At 51.1% G+C, this 19000-nt stretch overlaps 1 protein-coding gene across 3 annotated transcripts in view; it reads left to right on the top strand.

The window, feature by feature from the left end:
- The window catches only part of ADAMTS14 (ADAM metallopeptidase with thrombospondin type 1 motif 14), an 88913-nt gene that overhangs the window by 37826 nt on the left and 32087 nt on the right, over nucleotides 1-19000 (top strand). The window lies entirely within an intron of this gene.

The raw sequence follows: 19000 nt of genomic DNA, 5'->3' as shown, positions 1-19000 counted from the left end.
AGCATGTGGTTTGGGACTCAAAGAGCAAAGACTACCATGTGGGGCTGTTTGAGAAAGAGAGAGAGGGAGAGAGGGAGGATGACTATGTTAGAAACTCATCCACCTCACTGAGCACTGGACCACCCACCCACATTCTATAAATAACTGGTTCAACCTAAGACCACACAGCTGACCACACAGCTGAGTACTAATCCCATTAGTGGGAGAGCCAGGTTGGCCCCAGGAGCCAGCAGGTGGAAGAGGAGGAGGAGAAGGAGAGGGGAAGAGGTTAAGGAGGCCCTCTGGTGCTGGGAGTCTGGGTCCAAAGCTGGAGCTGAAGAGCCTAAAATAAAAAGAAAATAAAAATGATGTGTGTTGAAGATTTTTCCTGAATCACTAATTAATGAGGGAAGCAGAGAGAGTTATAACCTATTCAAAGAGAACCAAAGAACAGAAACATTTATAGATCAGGAATGTTGAAATGAATGTGCAAATAGAGGCAGCATTGGCATTTTCACAGAGTGGAAAGGAAGACAAAACTTGCATGTCTATAGACAAGAATTCTGCATTGCTGTTACTTATCTACAGTGCTCTCAGTTGTAAACAAGTTTCCTAGAATCAGATTCAAGTGAGGCTGAGAGGTGCACTGTGGACAATACATAGTTTCCATGGAAGTACGAATTTTTATTCTCTGAGTGCTAGGCTTGGACTTGCTCCCAGGTCGAGAGCCCTTTTCTTAGATGGAAGGGCATCCGACTGCCCATCTAGTTTACAGGCTCCATCCTGCTCCTGGAGCTAGAGGGGTGGCAGCCTCAGTCAGGACAAACCCCGGATTCTGGCTGTGTGACTGTCCTAAGCAACTAAATAATGAGTCTTCCTCCTTTTTCCTCCCCTCCCTAAGAGTTAGCCTCAGTACCACCTCTCTCTTGCCAGGTTCTGGCTGGGGAGTGGGGGTGTGGAGAGAAGACCTAGGGTTGGGATGGTTGATGGTGAGCAGTCTGAGAAAGACAAAACTCCCATGGGCCATATGCTTCACTTGTTCACACATCTTTTAGAGAAACCCTCCTGTCTGAGCACTTCCATTGAGCATTCTATTGCTCAGCTTCTCTTTATATACCTCTTGGTTGGTGTGAGCAAGTCTATACATTCTGGTAGGGTGGGATAGGCTTTCTGGAGCCCCTTCAGGTGGCCTCAGCCCCCAGTCTGGGCTATCATTTACTTATTTGTTCAAAGCCAGATACTGCCCTACCTCAGTGGGCTCCCCAGTGTTAGGCATTAGGCAGAGGTGATTGTTTGTCAGGGATCTGTGTTTGCAAGTGACAGAGACCCAACTCACATTAGCTTAAACCAAAGAGGTGATCTTAAGTCCTGACAGCACCCACAGAGTCCTACAAGAGCTGTGGGACAGGCAGCTTTAGGGACTACAGGGACTAGGGTTTCAGGCCCATTAAGACCCTCTCTCCTTCCCCCCCTTCCCTGGTCTCTACTTGATGAAACAACTGACAGGAGCCAGGCTTTCTCCCCATGGTGGGAAATGGGGCTCCTGGCAACCCCAGATTCTGACACTTCTGCTGTTAGGACCTAAAGTCAAAGGGATCCTTCCTGCTCTTCTAGGAAGGATTGGCCTAGGTTGGGTCATGTGGCCATTCTGGACTAATTGCTGAGATGGGAGAGCTGGCTTGGGGCCCCAGTGGAGCCTAGTGCTGTGCAGGGGCAAGGTGGAGCAGGATCTGTTCCTGGAGAGCAGGCAGTGAAGAGTCCATGTAGGAAACATTTAAACCATACACAGCCCACATGGTGAGTGCACCTTGAGTACCAGCCTTGGATAACAGGGGAAGCCATGCCGCTGGGCCCTAGAGAACACCTACTATATTAGGCCACTCTGTCAAGCCTGGGAGATGTAGTAGCTCTACCTAATACATAGAAACAAACACAGGGAGGTTGCCAAAATGAGGAGACAAAGAAACATAGCCGAAATGAAAGGACAGATCAAAACTCCAGAAAAAAAAAAATTAAACAAAATGGAGATAAGCAGTCAATCAGATGCAGAGTTCAAAACACTGGTTATAATGATGCTCAAGGAACTTAGTGAGGATCTCAACAGCATAAAAAAGATCCAGTCAGAAACAAAGGATACACTAATTGAAATAAAGAACAATTTACAGGGAATCAATAATAGAGTGAATAAAGCCATGAATAATATCAGCAATTTGGAACATAAGGAATCAAAACACAACCAATCAAAACAGCAAGAAGAAAAAAGAATTAAAATGAGGATAGTATAAGGAACCTCTGGGAAAACTTCAAGCATACCAACATTCTCATCATGGGGGTGCCAGGAGAAAAGAGAGCAAGAAACTGGAAACTTGTTTGAAAAGATAATGACAGAAAACTTCCCTAAGTTGGTGAAGGAAATAGACATACAGGTCCAGGAAGCACAGGGAGTCCCAAACAAGATGAACCCAAAGAGACCCACACCAAGATACATCATAATTAAAATGCCAAAGGTTAAAGATAAAAAAGAGAATCTTAAAAGCAGCAAGTGAAAAGCAGTTAGTTACCTACAAGGGAGCTCCCATAAGACTGTCAGTTGCATTCTCAAAAGAAACTTCACAGGCTAGAAAGAATTGTCAAGAATTATTCAAAATGATGAAAAGCAAGGACCTACAACCAAGATTACTTTATCCAGCAAAGCTGTCATTTAGCATCGAAGGACAGATAAAAAGCTTCTCAGACAAGAAAAGGCTAAAGGAGTTCTTCATCACCAAACCAGTATTATATGAAATGTTAAAAAGTCTTCTTTAAGAAGAAGATAAAAAATATGAACAATAAAATGGTAATAAATACATATCTATCAACAGTTGAATCCAAAAAACAAAATAAACAAACAAGCAGAACAGAAACATAATCATAGATATGGAGAATGTCTTGATGCTTGCCAGATGGGAGGGAGGTCAGGGAGATGGGTGAGAAAGATGAAGGGATTAAGAAGTACAAATTGGTAGTTACATATAGCCATGGGGATGTAAAGTACAGCGTAGCAAATAGAGTAGCCAAAGAACTCATATGCATGACCCATGGGCATGGACAATGGTGTGGGGATTGTGTGAGGGAGTGCAGGGTCTGGGGGGTAAGGGGACAAAGGTAGAAAAATTAGGACAACTGTAGCAACATAAACAATAAAATATAATTTTAAAAAGTCAAAACCTGTAGAGAATTTTTATGAGCTTATCTGAGCACAGCTGACAACAATTGCTGGGAAGCAAAATTTCAACAAATTGAGAAAATGCTCTGGAGAATGGCCATTTTTCAGATTATTTTATGCATTACAATCAAAGGAGGTGTTATAAAGAGGGTTATGTGAAATCCACTGGTGGTAAATAAAGGGGATGGGAGAAAGCAAAGTGGAGAAATCCCTGGAACTGGATAAAGAGTAAAACAGAGAGATACATACTTCTTTTATAGCGGTGGGCACAGAAGAGTTAACAATCAACATTAACATTAACAGCACACACAGATGGTGTTTGGGAACAAGATAACAATGAGAGGTTTTCTGGTCTTCACACGCTCTGCTGTGGTGCGTGTGCCCTGAGGGGTCTGGAAAAGGAGATTACTCTGACATTTCAAAGGCATGTTATCTCAGATTTGAAAAGACAGTGGACAGGCTCACTTAGTAAAGATTGACCTTCTCAAGGAAGCTACAGGCCAGGATGTGACTGCTCACGATGACTCACTTTTAATTAGGAAGTTTTATGTCCAGACCATCCTATGAGGTTGCTTTCGGTCTCTGAGTTTGTAAGGCCACACCATGCAGGCCTCCCCTGAGCCTGTCAGGGTTAGTACGTGGCCCCGTTTTGTTCACAGAAGCATGTAGACAAAGGAACAGCTTCCGCAGGGAAAGGCCCAGCAGAAGTAGAAAACACAGTACCTGCCCTCGGAGCACTGGTGCTGCTGTGTGTCCACAAACAAGTGTAAGTGACATCACTGTGAAAATCATCAGAATCATTTTGTGAGCAACCACTGGGAACTGGACTCCTCATTAGCACGATCTCATTTACCCATGTCTACCCACAACCCTGGGAGAGGTCCATGTGTCCCAGTGTCCTTACACAGTAGTTGCTGGCCTCTCTCTGGTCAGCCGAGGGGCTGGAGCCTGCGTGCTGCTCTGTCGTCTTCAGAACCCACCCTCTCCCCACAGCCTTGGCACAGAGGTTGGCAGCTGCCTGCCAGATGGTGCTGTCCATGGGTGGTGACTCAGGTGACAGAGGAGAAAAGCAGCTTTTCCTCTATCCTCTTAGGTTCAGTGTCTGGGGACCTGCAAGTTAAACTGACAAAAGCCAGATTAGCAAGAGAAGAGTTCATGTGTGTGTGCGAGGTGTGTACTCCTGGGAGAGAGTGGTGATGAGTAACTCAAAGGGGCAGTTAGAATGGGGCTTATGTATCTAACTTAATAGGAGGCCTAAGGGGGAGAAAAGGCTTCTATGGGGAAGAAAAACAGGTTTCTTTAGGAAAGACAAATGGGGTTCTAGGAGAACAAATGGGAAATAAGAAAATTTGTGATAATATTTGTCTAAGCCTTTTTATGGCCATGAAATCCCCTTGAGTAAAGGACACATGGCTGCCTGTGTCCCACCAGTTGCTGCTTTGTCCCATGCGGGAATTTCTGAGAAAGCTTCTCTCTGCATCTATTAAATCTCAAATGACCTTAGCTTATGATAATCTTTATACCAACTCTGGGTTCTGAGTCATTCCCCAGACGGGCCAGGGACAGGACCTCGGGAGCAACCTGGGAAGTGAGGATTGTACGTGCGCATGTCCTAGAGGTGCCACGACCCTGTGCCACTCCCATGGTCCCTGCTTGTGGTGGAAACCTGCATGTTGTGCATTTTGGGTCACTGTGAACCCTTGGCAAGGTCCCCAGAGTCTCCTGACTGGTCTGGTCTGAAGCCCTCTACAGAGGGTTCTGGGAGGGTCAGCTCAGGTGGCCTGGGGGTTGGAGGGGCTGCCCTCTGGGACCTTGGCCAAAGGTGAACCCTGAGGTGTAGGGCAGAAGGCAGTGAAGCTAGGAAGGTGACGGGGAGAGTCAGCAAGATCCTCTTCCCCAGGCAGAATACGGGGCCTCCCTTTACATGCTTAGAAGAGGTGTTTTGGTGGGTTGTACGAGGAGCTATTTCTTTCTGTAGAGAAAAGCACACCTTTGCCACTGGATGTTCTGCTGCCTTGGTCAGATTGAAATGGGGTTAATCCAGAAGGGCCCGGTTAAGTCCCTTAGCCTGGGAGCTGTAAAAGCCCATGTGGATGGTGGTGGGGAGCAGGTAGGAAGTTCTATTAAGTTCTTGAGGTTCACCATACGGAGGCCAGTTGCCCTCCAGTCCCTGGCATCCCTCCTCGTGTCCCTGGAAATTTACTGTAAGAGGAGGGTAAGCCCATGACCTGTTTCAGCCCTCTCGACTACATTAATGTGTTCCAACTTCCGACCGTTGACCTCTGACCCATGACTGACAGCCTTGGCCAGGGAGCTCCTCCACTTCGTCCTCACCAAAGGCTGTGCCAGGAACACCTGCCTTAGGGACTGCTGTTCCAAAGTGTTGGTTCCACCTTCCTTCCTCCACAGCCTACCGGGAGGTAGGAGAGGAGGAGAGTAAGTCTTTTTTTTTTATTATATTTTATTGATTATGCTATTACAGTTGTCCCATTTCCCCCCTTCTCTCCCCTCCACCCTGTACCCCCTCTCCCACCCACATTTCCCCCCTTTAGTTCATGTCCATGTGTCATACTTATGAGTTCTTTAGCTTCTACATTTCCCGTACTATTCTTACCCTCCCCCTATCTATTTTCAACCTACATTCTATGCTACTTATTCTCTATACCTTTTCCCCCTCTCTCCTACTCCCACCCACCTGCTGCTAGCCCTCCATGTGCCCTCCATTTCTGTGGTTCTGTTCCTGTTCTAGTTGTTTACTTAGTTTCTTTTGGTTTTGCTTTAGGTGTGGTTGTTCATAATTGTGAGTTTGCTGTCCTTTTATTATACATGTCTTTTCTTTATCTTCTTTTCTTAGATAAGTCCCTTTAGCATTTCATAAAATAAGGGCTTGGTGATCATGAACTCCTTTAATTTGGCCTTATCTGAGAAGCACTTTATCTGCCCTTCCATTCTAAATGAGAGCTTTGCTGGATAGAGCAATCTGGGATGTAGGTCCTTGTCTTTCATGACTTGGAATATTTCTTTCCAGCCCCTTCTTGCCTGTAAAGTCTCTTTGGAGAAATCAGCTGACAGTCTGATGGGAACTCCTTTGTAGGTGACTGTCCCCTTATCTCTTGCTGCTTCTAGGATTCTCTCCTTCATTTTTACCTTGGCTAATGTAATTATGATGTGCCTTGGTGTGTTTCTTCTTGGGTCCAACTTCTTTGGGGCTCTCTAAGCTTCCTGGATTTCCTGGAAGTCTATTTCCTTTGCCAGAATGGGGAAGTTCTCCTTTATTATTTGTTCAAATACATGCTCAATTTGTTGCTTTTCCCCTTCCCATTCTGGTACCCCTATAATTCGGATGTTGGAACGTTTAAAGGTGTCCTGGATGCTCTTAAGCTTTTCCTCGATTTTTTGAATTCTTATTTCATCATGCTTTCCTGCTTGGTTGATTCTATCTTCCTTCTGGTCCACTGTATTGTTTTGAGACTCAGATTCCTTCCTTTCACTATTGGCTCTCCTCCATATGTCTTCCTGCATCTCTTTTATGGTAACCTTCATCCTTTCATCTAAATTGCGCCCAAAATCAACTAATTCTGTGAGCTTTCTGATCACCAGTGTTTTGAACTGCGCATCTGATAGATTGGCTATTTCTTGGTCGCTCAAAAGGATGAGTTCTGGGGCACTGATTTGTTCTTCTATTTGAGCCATCTCTCTCTCTCTCTTTCTCTTTTTTTTTTTTTTGGTCTGGTCGCTCCTGTTAAGGTGGGGGGCAGAGCCTTAGGTGTTCACCGGGGCTGGGCACCCCAGTCGCTAGATTGTGACGTTATATGTGGGGGTGGGGGCGGGAGCTGGGACGGGAGGGAACAATGGCGGTAGTTCCGTTCTCCTGGGCTCAGACCCTTCTCTGGGATCCTGGGCTGGGAGCTCTGCCCTGGTCCACAATTGCCGCCTCACTGGGTCCGCCAGCCGCAGCTTGTGTACTCAGGGATCACCGCTGCGTTCTTGTGCCCTGGATGGCTGTTGTGCCGATTTCATGCCAAATTTTCCCCGACCTCCGCCCACCGCCGACCCGCACCAGCCCCGCGCCCGCCCGGCTCGTCTTCTCCTACCAGTCTGGATGTACAGGTCTACTTCAACTTTTGGCTGTCTGACTTCCATTCACATAAATCCTCTATCAGTTCTGAGTGTTATTCTATCTGTAAATTATTGTTGTTCTAATCTTGGTTGTGCGAGGAGGTACGGTGCGTCTGCCTATTCCTCCATCTTGCTGGAAGTCCCGAGAGTAAGACTTTTTTGGAGGTTTCCGAAGGGTGTTTGAGGCTGGCTGTGCTCATTATGGGCTTGCCCTTGTGAACGTGAGAACCGAAAAGGGCTTGGATGTGTGGGGGGTGCATCTGAGGTAGAGCTTCCCATGAAGAGGCCCTGTTCCTCTGGGGGAGACAGGCTCACAGCACTGAGCTGGCCATGCTTAGGGAGCTGTTGCCTTACAAATCTGCTGCTGCCGCCACAGAGGGAAACCTGGCAGGCAGGGTTCTGGTTTCCCAAGGTTCAGGGGACAGCCAGCCCCAGTTCCGGCCTGTGGAGATGAGCGGATGGGCAGCCGACAGCCTCTCCCTCCCAGGGGGCCGGCAGCTCATCCTGAGCATTGTTTGGGGACTTTTATTTATCCGAGATGTTTAAAGCACTAACTCCCTTAGGGATTTCATGAAACCAGTAAAAGAGTTTCCCTTTGCTCTTCCCTCAGTGCCTGCCTGTGTCCATTTCCGATTCTGATTTCCAGGGCCAAGGCTGGCTCCGAGGGACAAGAGAGAGGAGATTGGGTTCTCAGAATGGAGGATCCCATTGTGCTAACCCAGGGAGGAGGGGACAGCAGCCCTTGGTGAAAGAATCAGATAGACTGCAGGCCCTCCCTCTACAGCTCTCGGGGGTGTCCCGTCTCTCTCTCTCTCTCTCTCTCTCTTTTTTTTTTTTGGCATTGGCCTGGGATGTGCTATAAATATTCATGCAGCGCCAGATGGTAGGCAAGCACTCCTTGTTCACCCCTCCTTCACTTGTTGGTGGGCTTGGGATAGACTTGTTTTTCTCTGTGCCTCAGTTCACCTGTGTCTCCTGGGTCACTTTCCTTACGGCTTCTTCAAATCTCAGGACTAGGGAACCATTTGAGAGCTTTGACATATAAGAGCTGTTTGTTCAGCATTCAGTGAATGTGTGGTGTGTGCCTAGCATTTCAGACAGACTCTTGTTCTAGAGGCTTTGGTCTGGCTACGGAAATGAGCCTCAGTCCTGTGGAGTAACTCAGGAATCAATGAAAACCATGCTAAAGGAGTGGAGAAGAGATGGCCGTCTCTGTGCACTGGGGGAGAGGCAAGCTTGCCGGTGGCTTGGAGCTGAGCCAGGCTTCGGAGGAGGGGTTTTGGGGAGGTGAAGAGCAGGCAGAGGGAGTATAGTGGGGGGGGCGGTGGCAGGGCGGGGTTGTGGATGCGGGAATGGGAAGGTTGTCCTGGGTGTACATGAAGGTGATGGGTGTGCTTAGAAATCTCAGGGGCTTAGCTGTGGCAGGAAAGCCATCAGGCATTAGCATGGGCTCTTGTGTAGAGGACATACATGAAGAACAGTGCCCGAGGGTGGCATCCGAGGTGGATTTGGGGGCACAGAGGATGGACACCAGAACCCAGCTGAAGCTGTGACAGGCCAGCGTAAAGGCTTGAGAAGCAGGGACTCTCTGATCTATCTTGGGTATCTCAGATATCACAGTTCCATTCCAGTACCTACTGCCTGTCAGGCACAAGGCTAACAGTTGTACAGACGGGCTCCTTGAATTCTCACTGCAGCCTTACGTGGTTGGTACTCCTTGACCTCTGTGGCCCTGAGAAGCCAAGTGACTTGCTCAGAATCTGCCCAGCTAATACGTGGCAGAGCCAAGATAGTCTTGGCTTTCCCCACCTCACAGCCACAGTGGCAGAACTTGGGGTAAGCAGCTCTGGGAAGCAGGAGAAGGTGGCCCCTGGGCTCCCATCTGGGTGGTAGGAAGGGTGCTGCCCCTGGATGGAGGACCCTCTTCCTGAGATGGGTCTCCCCAGCAGGGCCAGCATCCTGACGCTTCACACACTTCACCCCGTGGCTGGGCCACCAGCCAGCGTTGGGCAAGAATCTTCTCCTTACAAAGGGGTGAGACACCTAGTCGTTGGGGCAAGGACTCCTTTGGTCGTGAGGATGTGGGGGTCCTTCGAGGGCCTGGAGCAGGAGGAGGGGGAGGGGGAGACGAGACAAAGAGGTCCTTTGATCTGGCCCCACGGCCTGACCCCCCTTGGCAGCCCACTGCCCGGGTGGTGGGCATGGCTGTGGGGGAGACACTGGCTGATGCCTCTGCAGGGGTCCTCCCAGCTCTGACCCACCTTAGGGCCCCTTCTGGAGCACTGAGGTCTCCCAGATGCCCTGCCTAGAAAAGCTTGGCGCCCCTTCCAGACCTGGGAGGTTTGGGTGCAGATGGCTGTCAGACCAGGACCTTGGTGGCTTCAGCCTGGGAGGGTGGCATTCTGTTGGCACAAGCATGTGTTAAGCATTCCTTATAAAGGCTGCTTGGAATACCATGGAAACTGCCTGCCTGCTGTCTGAGGGTGTTGCTTTGCCAGCCCTTTTCCTCTAGGGGCACGTGAGCTTCCAAAGCAGCACGTCCTCTGTGCCTGATGGGCACACCCTCTCCTCCCTCTTTTTGACCCTCTTTTTATTTCTCCCCCAAAAGCTCTCCACTGCTTTTAGGTCACGCAGAGACCCCCAAAACAAAGCAAAAAATCACCTGCTTTAAGGCAGTGGTTCTTAACCAAGGGCAGTTGCCCTACCCAGGGGATGTTTGGGAACATTTGGAGATACTTTTTGGTTATCACAGCTGGAAGGGTGGCAGCTACTGGCACCTAATAGGGGAAGGCCAGGGATGCCACTGAATACCCCTGTGTATAGGACGGCCCCCAACAGAATAATCAGTGTCAAAGTGTCCCTCACGGCCAGTCTGAGAACCTGCCCGTGGGGTCAACTCCTTGCAGCACACAGGTACTTACATTTCAGAGCAACCCACTGGGCAGAGCACGAGGTCTGATACAGAAGGACTCCTCCTGGGGTTCCCGGAAGAGAGACGGAACAGTGAGTCCCCTCGTGTGTGAAGAGAGCTTTCCAGTTCACAAGGCACTTCCAAACCCAGCATCACACTGGACATGTTGGCCAGACTCCTCAAATCTGATTCCTGGGGTCATCCGAGAGGCCACTCCTCAACTTCCGAAGTGGGAAGCAGCAGCTCTAAACTAACAGATGCCACTGATTGACATTTGCTCCCCTTCCGTTCTCAGGCCCCTGCAAGGCCTGTGTGCCCACACCTGGATGAGGAGAGTGGGGCTCGAGGGGTGAGGTCACACAGCAGAGCACGCATCTTCCCAGGCCTCTGAGCTGCCTCTCTTCACACCGAGGCTGGCCAGCCTGGGGCATCAAGGCTGCTGCCTATTGGAAACACATCTTGAGGGGCAAATGCTGAGCACTGGGGATGGTGAAAGGCGCTCTGTTGGGCTGGGTGGTCTGTTCCCGTGCACTCTGGAGCCACCCTGCGCAAACAGCCTGGGCAGGAGGTGCCAAGTAGCTGGGTCCCAGGAGAACCACCAGGCCAGCGTGCAGGCTCCTGGGAGTCCCAGAGAGCCACGCCTTGAAGAGATGTGCTGGTTAGAGGGCAGCTTGAAGTGCTTATCTGTAGCCTATACCAGCCCTTTGAAATATGGGGCCATGATCATGAACTTGTAAGAGGATGGAGTAGTTGAGCCTGAGGCGACTGAGATAGGAGTCAGGAGATTCAGCACCCTCCACCCAGCACCCAGAGAGCAGCCTCAGCCTCTGAGATCTCACTGGGCACCTCAGGGGGAGAGCCTGCCAGCGTGGCGCGTGAGTGCGTGTCACACCCTGGTGAGGAGCCAGTGTCCTGACCCAGGGGAAACCACAGCTCAGTTCTGGCTGCTGCATTGGTCAGCCCCTGAGAGCCTAGGGATGTAGCAATCCCAGGCTGCAGGCAGCAGTAGTTGTGTGACACACACACACACACACACACACACACACACACACACAGTGTCTGCATACACATATATAGTACATGTGTCCACACATGTGCACATACCCAGTCACCCCTGTGTGTAACACAGATGTGTGTGCATAGGTGCATACACCTGCATGTACCAGAACAAATGAGGTATGCACACAGAGGAATTCACATGTATGTGTGAGCACACACTGGCATATTTCATCACATTTAAGACCCCCACTGATGGTCAGATGCCTTGTTTATTTTATATACTTGAGAAAAAGTGCTATCGGCTGAACTTTGATGTGGTTTTCTTAGCACTTGCATTTTGATTTGTACTGTTCACAAGAGCTCTTTTGCCTTATTTAGACTTTGATTTTTATCAGCAACTACTCTTGTACATACATACATATGGCAAGATGAGGAAGCAAGGAATTCCCATAACTGCATACTTCACATTCAGAGTGTTACTCATCCAAGTCACTTCCAGCGGATGGTTCAGCGTAGAGCCATCAGGCTGTGCTTTCCTGCACAACATTGTCCCCATGCCATTGAGAGTATGGGGGATGCTGCTGAGTGCTCCACTCTTGATCTGGGATTTTGGTGCAGCCACAGCACCCATTCTGCAGGCTTTGAAGTGGTGCCTTTTTTATCTTACCAGGAGCTGGAGGTTTTCAGACAACCAGGACGCGCATTGCTTCCTCGGATAGTCCCTCAGTGACTCACTGTCTGCAGTGCCGAGGGGTTACAGTTGTCTCGGGAAGCCACCAGGAATAGGGGTTCTTGCTCACGCAGAAAGGGACAACACACCATGACTTCCACCTGGTCTGTGCAGTTAGAAGCAGAGAAAAGGACAGTGTCTTAGACTCATGAAATGCAGCATGTGCCTCAGGCACCTGGGTGTTGGAGGCCTGGGCCACAGTCACCACCTGTTTCTAGAATGGATTCAGGGCTGGGGAGACAGAAGGGCTGGTCCCAGGGTCTGGGACTGAGAAAGGGCAGGACAGGTCATTGTGGTCATTCCCCTGCTTTCAGGCAGTGCTGTACCCATCCTGTCCAGGTCCAAGGGCAGTGAGTGTCTAGGGAAGGCAAATTAGCAGAGGCCAGGCTTGAACTCTGACTGTGGTGGCTGTGCTCGGGCAGCTCCTTCATAACTTTGGGCTGCTTTTCTCACCATGAGAATAGAGATCATGGACCAGGCTCCTTGGAGCTCCTTGGAGGAATGGCTGACTCTAGAACTGGCGTGGGGGATGTCCAAGCTGGGCAGCTTGTAGGGCCACAAAGTAAGGAAGTGCTAAAAACAAAAAACCACCACCGCCACCACCACCAACAGCAACTTGAATGCTGGGGTATGTTAAAGGGAAGCAGGAGCCAACTGCAGGAGCTCCCAGTGGCCAAAGCTGGGACAATTTGAGCAACAAAATAAATAATGGAGCATTGAATTTATACTCAGTGTAAAATAAATATCCATGAGTTTGCACTGATACTTAAATAACTAAAGAAAATAAGTAGAAGGGGGAGAAGAAGCACATCTGTGCAGAAAAATTCCAAATAATTGATGGAGCTACTCTGCTCTCCAGAAGATAGCTTTCAACTCTTCACTCCTAGGGTGCGGGCTGCGCATAGTGACTTTCTTTTTTCTTTTTTCTTAAAGATTTGTGTCTATTTCTTTTTAGAGAGAGGGCAAGGGAGGGAGAAAGAGGGAGAGAAATGTCAGTGTGTGAGAGAAATATCGATCGGTTTCCTCTCACGGCCCCAGCTGGGGACCTGGCCCGTAACCCAGGCATGTGCCCTGACCGGGATTCAAACCGGCAACCTTTCTGTTTGCGGGACGATGCTCAACCCACTGAGCCACACCAGTCAGAGCAGTGACTTTCTTTTCAAGAGCTCAGACAGGAAGGGGGCAGGAGGGAGAGTAACTCTGCAGGAGAAACCTGGCAGGCACTCTTCCAGCAGGTGGTCAAGGTCAGCACCATCAGTGATGAGTCACGTCGCTAAGCTTGCGTCTTTGATATACCGTAATGGAAATGGCACTTCACCTGTCTTCTTCCCCTAAGCCAGGGGTGTCAAACACTGGGGGCCACTTCAGCCTTCAAAGGGCCAAATGTAACTTTAGGACTGTGTAAATGTAACTGCTCCTTAACAGTTAAGTGAGAGCCGGGCACTGCCACCAGGTAGAAATAAGGTGCCGGGCCAGATAAAACAGGTGGAGGGCCGGATTCGGCCCGCAGGCCCTGTGTTTGCCGCCTGTGCCCTAAACCCCTGTCTACCCTCGAGAAAAACCTCAGAGGTACCTAAATTGAAGGATGGTCTGCAAGACACCTCACCAGTGTGGATAGGTCCTCAAAACCCAGGAAAGTTTGAGGAACGTCAAAGAGGAGAAACAGCCTGCAGCAGTCAGAGGAGATGTAATGACTAAATGTGTCCTGGATGAGATTCCAGAGCCAAAAAAAAAGACATTAGGGGAAAGGGAGGGGAACCTGAGTGAAATACAGGCTTTAGTTAATGTAGGTGATGTGTCGATGTTGGCCCACAGGCCGTGACAAACGTACCACAGAAACAGCAGTTGGTAACCAAAGGGGAACTGGGCGCAGTGCATGTGGGAACCTCTATACTATCCTTGCAGCTTTTCTGCACATCTACAGCGATTCTGAACTGTACAGCATAGCAGTTAGAGAAAAGAAGGGACAGGACCTCCACCCAGGCACATTGCTAGGAGGGCATGGTGGGCTGACGCAGGGAGGTGGGGGCTGCGCTAGCCCTGGTGCAACGGCTAGTGCTCTGTCCTGTTTGAGCTCAGGGTGGTCCTAAGACCCCAGGGTCTTGCTTTCTCGGGACTGCCCCTCCCCGTGTAAGACCTGCCTGAACCTGCCTGCCAAGAAACAGACGGGCGTACTGTTCCCTGCCCCCTCGGAACGTGCTCCCTGGGAGTGAGGAACTTGTGGTTGGCTGGGGGTTGTTCTCCGCTGGGCTCCCCAGCTCCTCCCCGCCAAGGGGAAGCCCATCTTGTCTGGGTCTGGAAGGGAAGTCTGCCAACTGTCCTCCCGTGAGCTCCCTGGGGGCCTGGCTCCCCCTCCAGCCTCAGGCTGAAGCAGGGCATCCCTGCCGAAGGCCCCCAGAGTCCGACTCTCTCTGTGGGCAGGAAAACAGACTTAAAGCTCCCACCCCACCAGTCCCCCCTTCCCTTCCTCCTGCTCTGTGGGCTTGACCACAGGGTCCTCAGGAGGCTGGGCCTTGCAGGGTCACAGACAGGGAAGGGTTCTTCGAGAGACTCCCTGGCTGACAGCGTTGCTGGTTACGAACCGTGGAAACCCATCCCCATCCCACATGTGGTCCTAATAAAGCCTTTTTGTGACTCAGAAGTTAGGGTGCCTGTAGGAGAGAATATTTGTAAGTAGGTTCTAGAAAGTGCAGAGAATGTGGTTGAGAATCAGAAGGGCCAGCCTCTCTTTCTGCCCCTTCTCCTGTTGAACTGCCTCCTAACCCATTGCTCCCTGGCCCCTGTGCAGTCCTGCCCTTCCCCATCCCTGGCTTAGGTGACATACCCCGCTCCCCCTGCCCGGCCCCTCTATAGCCTGCCCTGCTTGAGGCTCTCCAACCCTGACGCCTTTGGCCTGCCCTAATCTCACCTCCCCTGAACCTTGTCTTCGGGTCTCCCAGTGCAGCTCATATCTTCTTAGTAAGACTAAACTGTTTGAGAACAAGGCCTCTTTCATATTCCCGCCCTAGCAAGGGGGACAGCAGTTTCTGAAGTAAGGACGAGGAAATACAGATTGAAGGGCAAGAGTGCTGATGGAGACAGAGTGTCTACAATCAGGGCTGCCTGGCAAAGCCCAGGCCCCCAGGAGCTCGGTTTCTGTCTGTTGCCCACTGATGCCGTGGTCAGCTGAGCCAGGCTTATGGGCTCAGGTAACTAAGGCGCCTGCAGCCTGCCTTCCTCCTCTGAGCTGGAAATTCCCTCGTCCTCTCCCCCAGACCAGATGAAGCCACCCCAGCCAGCCTGCTACAGAAGCTGGTTCTGGACAGCAGCTGCGTGTAGTCTATAAGAGTCACACGGATATGAGTTCAAATCCTGTTCCTCCCACTTTCCTGCTGGGTGACCTTTGGCAAATTGCTTAATCTCTCTGAGCCTTGGACATCTCACCAATGAAAAGGGAATCATTCCTATCTCCATAAAGCTGTCAGGAGATTATATGCAAAGCCCTCAGCACAGCAAAGCCTGGCACGTAGTAGGTGTGCAGAGAATAGTGGCTTGTCCCTCCAACTCCAGCACTATTTAGTTGTTCGCTTTCTTCTCCTGTTTTGTCTCCCCTTGGACAGAGGGAGTCCTGACCTTTGCTTGTTTTTCTGCTCTACACCCAGTGGCCATCCTAGGCCAATATGTGATGCTGAACCCTAACCTGGGGGCCTTGGCAGACTACCTTGAACTTGGTGCTAGCAAGGAGACCAGACACACTGTTCTTTTCCACCCTGTGGGTGTGTCCCAAGGCTGCCGTGCTTGTGCCCACTGCCGTGCAAAGTGATCCCTGTCCCCTGAGCTGCCTCACTGGCCTCACCTCTGGTGTTCAGGAGGCAGGGCTGACAAAGCCAGGCCTTGGGTGCGCAGCCAGGCTGGAGCCTGTCAGGGAGCTGCCCGAGTGCAGTTCCAGGGGCCGGGGGCCTGGGCCTCCCAGGGAGCCGCGTTTCTTAGCTGTGACTCCAGCCCCAGCCTGGTGCTGACTTCAGTGTGTGCAGATGAGTGTGCCAGGGCCCCAGGGATGGACCGGACCAGGGGACTTGGGGCGGCAGGGCCAACCTCACCTTTATTTTTAATGGGGGAATGAGGGAGTAAAATGGAATGACTTAGTTTTTATTATCCTTATTTAGTATCAGAAAAGACGAAACTATCTCATTGCTGAACCCTGTTTCCATCACAGCCTCAGAACTGTTCAACTGTTCTCGTACCTTAGGCCAACTTTTCCACCTTCCTTTGTGCAGATCCTTTAGTGGGGTCTGGGGAACTATTTCAGTTTTTTAAAAATAGGATAATGCCTTCGTTTTATCATAGTTCTTTTTTTAGGTTTTACTTATTTATTTTTAGAGAGAGGGGAAGGGAGGGAGAAAGAGAGGGAGAGAAGCATCAGTGTGAGAGAGAAACATGCCCCTTGCATGTGCCCCGACCAGGGACCGCACCCACATCCCCGGCGTGGGCCCTGACTGGGAACTGGAGCAGCGACCTTCCTCTCTGTGGGACAGTGCCCAGCCGACTGAGCCACGCCGATAAGAGCTTGTCATGGTTCTTACAAGATGGTCTGCTGGGTCCAGGACTCTAGGCCGACAGCTTTCTTTTATCTCGGTGCTTTGATGGTGTCGCTTCACTGTCTCCCGTGTTACTGCCGACAACCTGTTCTGAATCCAGTTGTCGTTCCTTGGTGAGTGATCTGTCTTCTGTCTTGCTGCTTGTAAGATTTTCTCTTTGACTGATGTAACCTTGGAGATCAGGAAGTCCCGGAGAGACTGGTCACCATCTGTCCCAGGAATGGAGCAGATGTACTCGATGAAACTTCAAGAGGGAGACGAGGCCAGCGCAGGGGTGGACGGGAAGGCTGAGTGGGCTTGTGGCACAGAGAGCAGCCCGTTGCTGGGAGTATGTGAGCACGGGCTGGGAAGAACTTCCCTCTCACGTGCCTCAGTTACGCCTTAGTTATGCCTCAATGGCCTCAGCTGCCTTGATGGATGATGACCCTGGAGCTCTTTTAGTGGCTTCTGCCTTGCTTCCCCAGCACCTGGCCTCTGCCCATCTCCTTTGAAGGGTCCGTGACCTTCCCAGTCTGGCTCTCCAGTGAGCCCTCCTTGTCCCTGCTGGTCACACACTGCCGCCTTCCGTGCCCCAGCTCCTGGAGTGTGGCACAGATGCCGCGGAGCCCAGCACTCCAGTCTCCAGAAGCCTTTGGTCTCCGGGTTATTTCAGAGTGCTGAGTGGTCACTGCAGATGGCATGTCCTTTTCTGCTCGCTCAGGGTTTACATTTGGTACAGGTGCCTAGGGGTGGGAGGTACGGTCAGGAGGCCCCACTCAACCCACCACCAGTGCCAGACACTCAGGTTCTGATTCTGCCTCCTGTGCAGGGCGCAGCTGCCCCTCCTCAGTCCCACTGTGAGGACCTCCCAGTGTCCTGGGGTGGAGGTGGAACCACTGGAGCAGGGTCACTGGAGGGTGGGTTTGGCCTGCTGAGCGTGGGGACAGAAGTGAGTAACATGGCAGCATCTGACAGCAGTTTGCCTGGTGCACTTTGGAGAGAGGCAAAGGCAGGAAAGAATGGCCCTGGGTACTTCCAAACACCAGAGGCCCCGCAGATGTGTCCCCCTCAAAGTAGCTCAGTGACCACTCTCTTCCCTTGCCCCTGGGCGACTGGTGGGTTTACATGTGTACATGCGGGTCACAGATGTGACTACACACAGATGTAGGGTGTGGTGCCCGTGACGCCATCCTTGGTCTGCATGCCTATGGGGCATGTCAGGGAGGTCCAAGATGCTGGCCCCGCCCCCACGGAGAAGGAAGGCCCTGTGCCAGTACCGGAGGGCCTGAGATGTCAGGGTTACTTAAGAGTCATTCTGTTGCAGATCAGCGATGGTTTCTGCAGATCAGTAAAGAACCCTCAGGTTGGAATTCTGTTAGGGAGAAGGTGTGCGCATGGCTCATTGGACCCCACGTTCTCTACCCGGCAGTTCTAGGTTTGGTCAGGAGCATGTGGATTGAGAAGAATATTATCTCTTTATGCATCTGAACACTTTGCTTCCATGATGCCTTTCCTCCTGCCAGGGAGGAAAGGAGGGTGGAAGGAAGCACCACCTCCCGTTGGACTTCCTGTCACTCCCTGTGGTGAGGTTTTGAGGGGACCTGCTGTCCCACGGTGGCAGAGGTCTTTGATCTCACTTGGGTCCAGACACAGATGCCAGGCAGACCCTGGCGGAAGCCTCATGCTCACAGCTCTCAAGTCTGCACATGCATAAGCCGGTAGGGGGCTGCCAGCTCTGGGCACTGGGAACGGGGGCAGGGGCTCTGCGATGCCTGCAGCTTCTGCTGCTGCAGCCTTGTGCCTACAATCTGGCTCTGTCCTTGGCTGGCCCGGGAGGGGTGTGTCCGCATAGGAGCAGGCCTCCAGTCCCCCTGCTGGCTCTCCACTCCCCGAGGGACTCTCAAATGTAGGGTTGGCCTCACTGGACCTTTCCATTGGTGGACAGCAGACCCTTTGTGGGTGGTAGGCTGGTTACTTTGCTTCTGAGCTGAAGGGCATGAAAAGACAGAAGTGGTGAGAGCAGAGGAGTGGAGAGGACTGCATTTTTTAAATCAGCTGTGCAAGCACTGCCCCATAGGTCCCTGGGCTGTGGGACAAGGGAGCTATCCAGTGCAGTGCTCCTCAAACTTGACTGCGCCTGAGAAGCACCGGAGATCAAGTTCAAATGCAGGCTTTGACCTGGGAGGTGGGCCTGAGACTGCATTTCTAACAAGCTTGCAGGGGCTGCTGCTGCTGCTGGTCCAAAGTCCTAGAGCAGCTCCCCCTGGCTCTGCCCTCGAGGAGCGCCCAGGTACCCCCGAGCAGACAGGCGATTCCAGTGGCACTCAGAAAGGCACACAAGGATGTGAGAATGAGTGACCTGACCCAGATGGCATTTCTAGAAGGGCTCCTTAGAGGTGAGGAAAGATGAGAGCCTCCATCGGAGTGGCTAGGTTTGATGAAGGCCCCTCACACTGTGGCTTTGAGGAGAGAGCTCACAGTTTGAATTAGAATTTGAATCC

Source organism: Phyllostomus hastatus, unplaced genomic scaffold, assembly GCF_019186645.2.
Source record: "Phyllostomus hastatus isolate PE091 unplaced genomic scaffold, TTU_PhHast_1.1 phas_contig_38, whole genome shotgun sequence".
Classification (NCBI taxonomy): Eukaryota; Metazoa; Chordata; class Mammalia; order Chiroptera; family Phyllostomidae; genus Phyllostomus; species Phyllostomus hastatus.
Note: the sequence above shows the minus strand (reverse complement) of the source record. Positions and strands in the feature narration are given on the sequence as shown.